At 47.3% G+C, this 9,443-nt stretch overlaps 1 long non-coding RNA gene across 1 annotated transcript; it reads left to right on the forward strand.

The window, feature by feature from the left end:
• Positions 1-1,002: 1,002 nt before the first annotated feature.
• LOC141164997 (uncharacterized) lies at positions 1,003-8,170 on the forward strand. Its single transcript, XR_012251020.1, has 3 exons — positions 1,003-2,166; positions 4,514-4,664; positions 7,135-8,170. It is a non-coding gene; the product is annotated as an uncharacterized lncRNA (long non-coding RNA).
• Positions 8,171-9,443: the final 1,273 nt, after the last annotated feature.

Here is a 9,443-nt window from a genome sequence, read left to right on the forward strand (position 1 = left end):
GACGGTCAAGATGATGTCTCCCTCTTGGATGTGGGACCCCCCCACACCAAGATATGGAATCTGAAGGATCTGTTAGGTCTTCTGCAGCTGGGTGGGCTCGCAAAGCCGAGCCCCCCTTGTAAGGTAAATAAGGGGTGTTCCCCAGAGTTTTGGCTGCTTACTAAAAAGCAAATCGGCCATTTTCAGGTCATTCTTCTCAGGGACGTCGAACGCACGCACTTCACGCGGCGTAAGAAGAATCACCTCTAATTTCCGGGGAGCCGTCCCTCCCACAGAATCTGAGACCATCACCTTGTGAAGCAGGTTTTGCTATTACTTATCCCTTTTATTTTAATAACTGTTTATGCATACATGTAAATTGTCTCCTTTATAATATCTTGTATATATTTTGTAAACACTGCCCACCTTTTGGGAGTAAATCATTAATTATTTACCAGTTTCTTTCTTCTTGTCCTATGTCGAGCAAACACGTTCCTCACCCGCTAATTCACGTTACCTACCAGGTACCCGATCCACCTGTTAAGCGATCGGTGGTGGCAGTATACCAGTATTTATGTGATATTGTGGTTTGAGGGTGGCTGGTCGGAGGTATATATACGTTCCTGGAAGGAACTGGTGGTATATATACGTCCTGTCACATCACGTGCCGCAATAGTCGACATAAATGAGAGCAGCTGCACCCGTGCTTATCCTCTGTCAATACCGTGTTTGACCAGCAGGATAAGGGGGCGCCAGAGAGCTGCAAGGTCTGACCCAAGAGTGGGTGTTGTTTTCATGACAATTGATGAAAATCAAATTAACAAAATGATAAAAATCTGAGTATTTTTTACATACCAGAACAAAATGCAGTTCAGTGGAATATAAGGCCCTGAATAAATTAAGAAAAGGGCCAAGGACTGTGAGGGAGTTGGTGTTGAGACCCTTAAGGGTTAATTAAAAGTGCAGGAAAGGTCTGGGGCTGCAGGAGAGATTTGGGGGCGTGGTATGCAAAAGGTCATACACACGGAGGAAAAGGCAGCAAAGAACAGTCACACAGCGTCTTACCTGAGAAGAAGAAACAAGATGTCAGGCTTGGAAGAGCTTTTGAGGGAGAAAATTGCCCAGGAAGGAGTTGGCTGGTTGCAGGCATTCATAGATAACCCCCCTCACCCCCCGGAAGCCATGTATGAAACACAGGATAACAGATTACAGCAGAGTCGTCCCAGACGGCGTGCAAGGCCTCCATCACGTCTTAGCCCAAGTCCAGGTCCATCTACAGGAAGACGCCGGGCTCGCATGAATGACACCAGTGGAAGTAGTTCATTTCAAAGAAAAGGACGTTCAGCTACCATGACTGGACAGGAGAGAATTGCAGCTGAACCAGAGAATTGCGGTGAGCAGGACAATGTATTGCTGACAAAACACAGGGAACAGTTTATTGATATAGATAAGGGGGGAGCTGGTACACACAGCCAAAGAGAGGAGATAAGGGGGGTGCAATCTGCCTAGAGAACTTGAGGGAGGATGTGACAACAGGCAATGCAAGGTTAACCCCTTCAGGAATCATGCAGATGGAAAGTATTATACAAATGGATACAGAACAGATGTCAGGAAGAGAAGAATCAATAGGCAGAAGGGTGCCTTCCACAAGTAAGAGAAATTTGATCAATAGTCAAGGCAGAGGTTGTGTTTCTGATCACACAACAAATAGAACTCTGTCCACATATAGATGTGGAGCTGAATATTATAAAAATGTGAATATTACATCGGGGAGGGATGATCGCGGGAGTTGCCGCCCTCATCGCACGAATGGAGATATTTCGGAAGCAGCTTCTTCTTCGGATCATTCTTTTGCAGGGTCCAGCAGAATTACAGAAAGGAAGGCACAGAGATGGAGTGTGATAAGGGACATCGCAGTTACGGTAGAAGACGACATGAAGGGAAAAGAATTTCGCCGGTCGATAGCCGCTCATCCTCACGGTCTGGCACTTCGGTCTCTTCACCTGAAAAAGAACGGCATAGGCGGCACATGGTTCCTTGTGAATGCAGGGATGATCGTTTCGCGGCACGGGGAGATGGAGCATCTGCATGGCCGGTGACGGGAGTTTCCACACAGAGAGCTGGATATACAACTCAGGAAGTCGGCCGGTGCAACATCAAGGACACAGATCGGGAGTCGTATGGAGGGTGAGTGTCCAGTGCTACGGGCATGGTCCACACCACTTCAAACACAGAATAAAAATAAAGATTTAGTTACGGCTTTAAAAAATGTGATAACAAGTTTGGAACTGGAAAGTGGGCAGTGTATCCCCCATTAACACCGGGTGGGGAGTGTTCTCCTTAGCCTGGGGTGGATTCTATAACACAAGGTTTAATTTTCAGGGACTCCGTTTATTGCGGAGTAGCATCTTTGGGTACTCACATGGTCGGGGAACCAAGGGAGAAGATCAGGCGTGGTGAATATATTGATATTTGGTCTCTTGTTTCCGCTGATCAGGTGACTATTGATAAAGAACGTTCTTTTGAAAGGAACGACAAAAAGGTTAAAGTGGCGAAGACATTCGGGAATTGGTTACAGGCTTTTCTTGTCTTGGCTCATGAGACCTGTCGGCTACACCTGGAAAAAGGTCCTGAATTGATGGTTTACATGGATATCATATTTAGTGCGCATAAATTACACGGGGGATCGGCCTGGTGGAAATACGATGAGGAGTTCCGCCGACGCATGGCACTATGTCCAGGGGTCGGTTGGGCAACAAAAGCTACGGATGTATGGATTCAATTAATTTTGGCCCAGAGACCACAACAGCGGTCCTTTCCCATCAGCTCATCTTCCACCAGTCAGTCCCACGCGTCAGCTATACCAAAGCCTATTGGGACATGTTGGTTATACAATGAGGGACACTGCCGATTTTATGCCACATGAAAATTTAAGCATGAATGCACAATATGTGGGGGAGCACATGCCGCAGTGCGGTGTTTCCGGAGACAAAAACAGAATACCAGAGTGGGTTCTGCCAGTGAAAATGAGAACACCAGTGAAAAAGGAAGCTCTACTGTATTGGTTAGATCGGTATCACAAGAGGGAGGAAGCAAAGGTCCTACAGGAGGGATTTTGTGAGGGTTTTAGGATACCTTTTCAATTATCAGCAGTGTCTCTGTTCAGTTCAAACTTAAAGTCAATTGAAGATAAAAAGGATATAGTTAAGGAGAAACTGATGAAGGAGGTGGAGCTTGGCAGAATGGCTGGACCTTTTTTGGTTCTTCCAATTGAAAACCTGAGAGTGTCTCCTCTGGGTTTAGTACCAAAGAAGGAGCCTGGCAAGTACCGCCTCATTCATCATTTGTCATTTCCACAAGGGTTATCCATCAACGATGGTATATCGAAAGAGGAAGCAAGATTGAAATATACATCTTTTGATAGGGCAATATTCTTGGTCAAACAAACAGGTAAAGGCGCGTTATTAGCAAAGTCAGACATTGAAGCAGCCTTTAGACTTTTGCCAATACATATGAATTGTATACACTTACTTGGTTGCCATTTGGATAGAGTTTTTTTGTAGATATGTGCCTACCAATGGGATGTTCTATATCTTGTTTTTATTTTGAAATGTTTAATTGTTTTTTAGAATGGTTGCTGAAATGGGAGACTGGTTTATGTTCTTTGACGCATTATCTTGATGATTTTTTGTTCGTAGGCCCAGGTGATTCCCAGATTTGTCGTTACTTGTTACTTACTTTTCGTAAGTTGATGAAGTCACTGGGTATCCCTTTGTCAGAGGAGAAGACAGAGGGCCCAGTGAGTTGTTTGACGTTTTTAGGAATTGAGATCAACACGGAGCAGTTTGTTTTGCGGTTGCCCATGGAAAATGTTCAGAAATTGCAGTTTTGCGTGGATCAGGTTAGCAGTTCTAAAAAAGTTACGCTACACCAATTACAGGTTTTGTTAGGTTTGTTGAATTTCGCGTGTAAAGTGATACCAATGGGCAGAGTTTTTTCCAGAAGATTGTCTCTTGCAACCAGAGGCATTGGGCAAGCGCATCACTTTATTAGGGTGACTCAGAATATGAAGGATGATTTATTGGTCTGGAAAGATTTTCTGCTCACATTTAACGGCAGAACGTTATTTCAAGAGGAGGAGGTCTCTAGTGATGATATGGGCTTATTCACGGATGCAGCAGGAGATGATGGATTTGCAGCGATTTTTGGTAATCAGTGGTGTAGGAAGCAATGGCCTCAGCATTGGCGTGATTGGGGTCTGATCAAGAATATTGCACTATTAGAATTATTCACAATAGTGGTGGCTTTGGAGGTTTGGGGTAAGCAGTTTAGTGGTAAAAGGATTTGTTGCTGGACAGATAACATGGCGGTCGTATCAGCCATTAATTTACAAACATCATCATCCCCACCGGTCTTAGCTTTGATAAGACACTTAGTGCTTAGGTGTCTCCAACAAAATATTTGGTTTAGAGCCAAACATGTTCCGGGATCACAAAATGTTGTGGCTCATACTCGATCTCGTTCTCAAATGCAGGTTTTTCGTGAACTTCATCCATCAGCGGATCCGGTGGGTTGTCATTGCCCTCATTTCTTATGGAGCATAGAAGAGGGGAACTTGGCGATTTAGTCAGGAATTCTGTATCGGCTTATATGTGGCGAGGACATGAAAGAGCGTGGATGGATTGGTTAGTATGTTCAAACGGCAAAGCCCCGGATGAGCCCATGGATTTGTTATCGGTAACTTTGGATTATTTAAGAGTTTTAAGACAGATGGGTGCTTCGGCAAGCAAGGTGACAAAGTGTCTATCCGGCATAGCTTTCTTTCTAAAATTGCATGATAAAAGGGATGTGACAAAATTTTTCTCAGTGCGACAAATAGTAAAAGGATGGCGAAAGGAGTCAGTGGTTTTGGACAATCGACGCCCCATATCATATAATTTGTTGGTCAAATTGATGCGTATTATGGTCATTATTTGTAGGGACATGGAGGAGGTATCGCTATTTAGAGCAGCTTTCTCATTGCCATTTTTCGGAGCATTAAGGATTGGAGAGTTAGTTCCACATTCAAAGAAATCTAGAAACGGGCTGTTGGTTTCGGATGTGGTAATTTCCGGGAGAATATTAAAAATATGCATCAGATTCAGAAGATCTAAGACGGATGTGTTTGGACGGGGCACTTGGTTATCTGTTAATGAGTTACAGACTGAGTTCTGCCCAGTAAAATTGATAAAAGAGTATATAGCGATCAGAGGTGAAGGTAGTTTTTTCTTGTTACACAGGGATAACACACCTATGACTCATTACCAATTTTCAGCAGTTTTTAAAAAGGCCATTGGTGAACTAGGATTAGATCCCTCGGAATTTGGAACACACTCTTTTCGTATAGGCGCAGCGACAACAGCAGATGCATGCGGTATGTCATCAAAGGAAGTCAAAGCACTGGGCAGATGGAAATCGGATTGTTTAGAACAGTGGTCCCCAACCTTTTTTGCACCAGGGACCGGCTTGAAGCAAGATCATTTTTCCATGGCCCAGCAAGGAGGGGGTGGGGTGGGCGGGGCTTTGGTCATATGGGGGCGGGGTAATGGAGGGATTTGGAGTTTAGTGCATACTTATCATATAGTGTAGACCAGGTCCCCGCCAGGAGCTATGCCAGGAGCCCCACATAATGTGCTGTGCCAGGAGCCGCATCACTGAGGCCCCATCACGCCCTGCAGCAGGACAGGGCAGCTGTCCTGACAGCTGCTGTTCAGCTGCATTTACTTCATCCCAGGGGCGGACACAGACTGTAGTGGGCCCCTGTGCAAGAAATTTTTGGGGGCCACCCCCGCCCTTCATAAGGCAACAAAGTTATGTAAACATAACCCCCCCATGTGCATCTCTCACCCCCCCATGTGCAGCTCACCCCCGTGCATCTCTCATCCCCCTCCGTGCATCTCTCATCCACCCCCCGTGCATCTCTCATCCCCTCCGTGCATCTCTCATCCCCTCCGTGCATCTCTCATCCCCCCGTGCATCTCTCACCCCCCCGTGCATCTCTCACCCCCCCGTGCATCTCTCATCCACCCCCCGTGCATCTCTCATCCCCCCCGTGCATCTCTCACCCCCCCGTGCATCTCTCATCCACCCCCCGTGCATCTCCCATCCACCCCCCGTGCATCTCTCACCCCCCCCGTGCATCTCTCACCCCCCCGTGCATCTCTCATCTCTCCCCTCCCTCCCATGTGCATCTCTCATCTCTCCTCTCCCTCCCATGTGCATCTCTCATCTCTCCCCTGCCCCCATGTGCATCTCTCATCTCTCCCCTCCCTCCCATGTGCATCTCTCATCTCTCCCCTCCCCCCATGTGGATCTCTCAACTCTCCCCTCCCCCATGTGCATCTCTCATCTCTCCCCTCCCCCCATGTGGATCTCTCATCTCTCCCCTCCCCCATGTGCATCTCTCATCTCTCCCCTCCCCCCCATGTGGATCTCTCATCTCTCCCCTCCCCCATGTGCATCTCTCATCTCTCCCCTCCCCCCATGTGGATCTCTCATCTCTCCCCTCCCCCATGTGCATCTCTCATCTCTCCCCTCCCCCCATGTGCATCTCCCATTCCCCCCACTCCTAGTTAATTGTATTTAAAAAAAAATAAAACTTGTTATACTTACCCCCATGCGATCCCTGCAGAATCCTGGCGCTCGTCCAAATCGCTGACACCAGGTTCTCCTGACTTCCGGCCATGTGACGGCGCCGTCACATGACCGGAAGTCAGGGGAATCATGAAGGTGCTGCCGCAGCAGCGCAGCGCTAAGATGTCCCGGACCCGGCGCTTAGCATGCGGCCGGGGGCCCCATGAGGAGAGAGATGCACAAGAGGGGGGCTCCGAGGGGGCTCCTGCCGGCCGGGCCCCATACTGGAGTCAGGGCAGTCATGCCCTGATGGCGGCCCTGTTGGAGGCTGGAGGGGCCCCCTCTCCCAGCGGACCGGCTGAAAAACCCCAACGGCCCGGTCCTGGTCCGCGGACCGGCGGTTGGGGACCTCTGGTTTAGAAGATACATTCATCCCGATTTAGTGAGATAGATTTCATGTTTATGGTAAATATCAAGTGTTTTTATAGTTGGCATAGCATTTTGACTCTATGGTTTAGTTGTTTTTGTCTCTTTTTGTTTCAGGTTTCGGGCCGAAACAAACGGTTTTTGTAATAGGACATTCTTTCATTTTTTGGCCGGAAAAAAGAGCAGGTATATGTCCATTGGGTCTTAATTTAGGATCTTCACAGGCTTCGTTTTTTTGGAAAGGGGTTAGAGGTCTTCGATGGACACAGGTGCTGCCTATGGTGGTTCAATGCAGCCGACAGTTTGGAGGCAAGGTAATTTTGATAATTCACGCAGGGGGCAATGACCTGTGCAAGGTAAAGGTAGGACATTTGTTATCCTTGATGAAGCAGGATTTTGACAGGTTTAAAGAATTCTTTTCTAGTGCAACGATAGTATGGTCAGAAATTGTACCTAGAGTTAATTGGTGAGAGGCAAGGAGCGTAGCTGGTGTCGAGCGAGCAAGATGATTGTTAAATGTTAGGATTTCAAAACACGTTCAGGCTTTGGGCGGGGTGGCAGTAAGACATAGGGAGTTAGAAGGGGACAACAAGGATTTGCTTAGGAGTGATAGGGTGCATCTTAATGAGATAGGTATGGATATTTTTTTGTCAGGACTACAGGATGGATTGGAAAGGGCATTATTAGTTTCGGATGGGGTTGGTTGGAATTCAATGTAGGTATACATTGCCTTCTGCTGTGGCGGTTCTCGTCAGTGCTCGATAAGTTTTATTCACAAGGCCCACGGTAAACCAGCGGTTGGCCTTTGGTTATTTTATCAGAAAAAATGAGCATGGACGAGGAAGGTTTTTTGGCAATGTATGTACAGTGGTTTTTAGGTTAAATAAAAAAGCTGTGGGCAACCCACATAACCCAACATTGGTTTTACAGTATCTTTATTAAGGTGGCTCCTCAGGCCGCGGTCAATGTGTAATAGTGGGGAAGGGCGTAGCCTTCCCTTGGTACTGAGATAGTTAAAGGAAGTGTCCCTGAGGTCAGACCTCCCTCTCTGTGGTAGACCAAGCTAAGGGGGTTAGCTTTAGTGGTCCAGTTAGTAGAGTAGAGGGGGAACTTAGTGCCCTTATCAAGCCTAGACAGATATAAAGCTTGTTCCTGGTGTAATTCCTTCTGGGCTGTAGTACCTGAAAACAGCCACAAGATGCCACTGTTCTGGGTGCAGATGTCAGGTTGAGTCTGCCAGCAAAGTTATAGACAGTGATGGGTTAAAGTTCTGTGATGACAGCTCACTGAGGGTGGGCATATTAGGAAAGTCTCTGTTTAGTTTCCAGAATCAGGAAGTGATTCTTCAGTACGAGTTGAGACCTCAAGTTGTTCAGACAGCCTGATTATAGTGGCTGCTAGGGTAGACGGGAGCTCCGTACCCTCAGACAGTGGGATCCCAGTGTGCAAGTCTCCCCACACAAGAGCACGAGTCCTGTCAGCCCGCCGGAGAAACTCATCAAAGCGTAGTGAGGACACGGGGCACTTCTAGTCTGCAGGAAGCAGAGGAAGCTAAATAGGACTCCAGGCTAAGACGTGGGGGAGAGATATCGGATCCGGGTCACTGTCAATACAGAGGAGTCTCTTGGGCCAGGGATTATAGCCACAGAGATGCTCCGCTTAAAGAGGGAACCAGGGCTGAAGCAGTTAACAGCGCCTGTGAGAGAGATGATTGCCTGTCGGGCCTTATCCATTATATCTGACTGTAAATATTGTATATATTCCTCTTCCCCAAGTAAAGTCCAAGTTCTGGTTAAGAACCTCGTGTCCTCTGAAATTATTGCTGCCCTGGTCTCAGAAGAAAATTGCCTGGAGACAGCCGCGATCGGATGGCTTGAAGTAAGTGAAGAGCACTACATACACAGCCACACTTCAGAGGGAGGACACGTATTGCCTGTAGGGTGCCATAGCGAGAGGGGGCTACAGCTCGCCCACGACTACCTCACTGGGGCACCTTACAAATGGTTGGTTTATGCAGCCCCAGGACACTGGTAAGGAAAGGTATGGTGATGTGTTACACTCCTCGCAGTCTATAAGGCCCTGAATAAAATAAGAAAAGGGCCAAGGACTGTGAGGGAGTTGGTGTTGAGACCCTTAAGGGTTAATTAAAAGTGCGGGAAAGGTCTGGGGCTGCACGAGAGATTTGGGGGCATGGTATGCAAATGGTCATACACACGGAGGAAAAGGCAGCAAAGAACAGTCACACAGCATCTTACCTGAGAAGAAGAAACCCGCCCACCCTCCCCGTTTCATTATGTTTCGGATGGTAGGAAAACAAGTGGAAGAAGAAATTTTTTCGTGTATTAGTGTGGTTTTTGTTAGTTGTCACAGCGTGGCGGTTCTCGTCAGTGCTCAATAAGTTTTATTCACAAGGCCCGCTGTAAACC

The sequence above is a fragment of the Phyllobates terribilis genome, unplaced genomic scaffold (assembly GCF_046119375.1).
Source record: "Phyllobates terribilis strain yellow unplaced genomic scaffold, ASM4611937v1 Scaffold_11__3_contigs__length_659146591, whole genome shotgun sequence".
Classification (NCBI taxonomy): Eukaryota; Metazoa; Chordata; class Amphibia; order Anura; family Dendrobatidae; genus Phyllobates; species Phyllobates terribilis.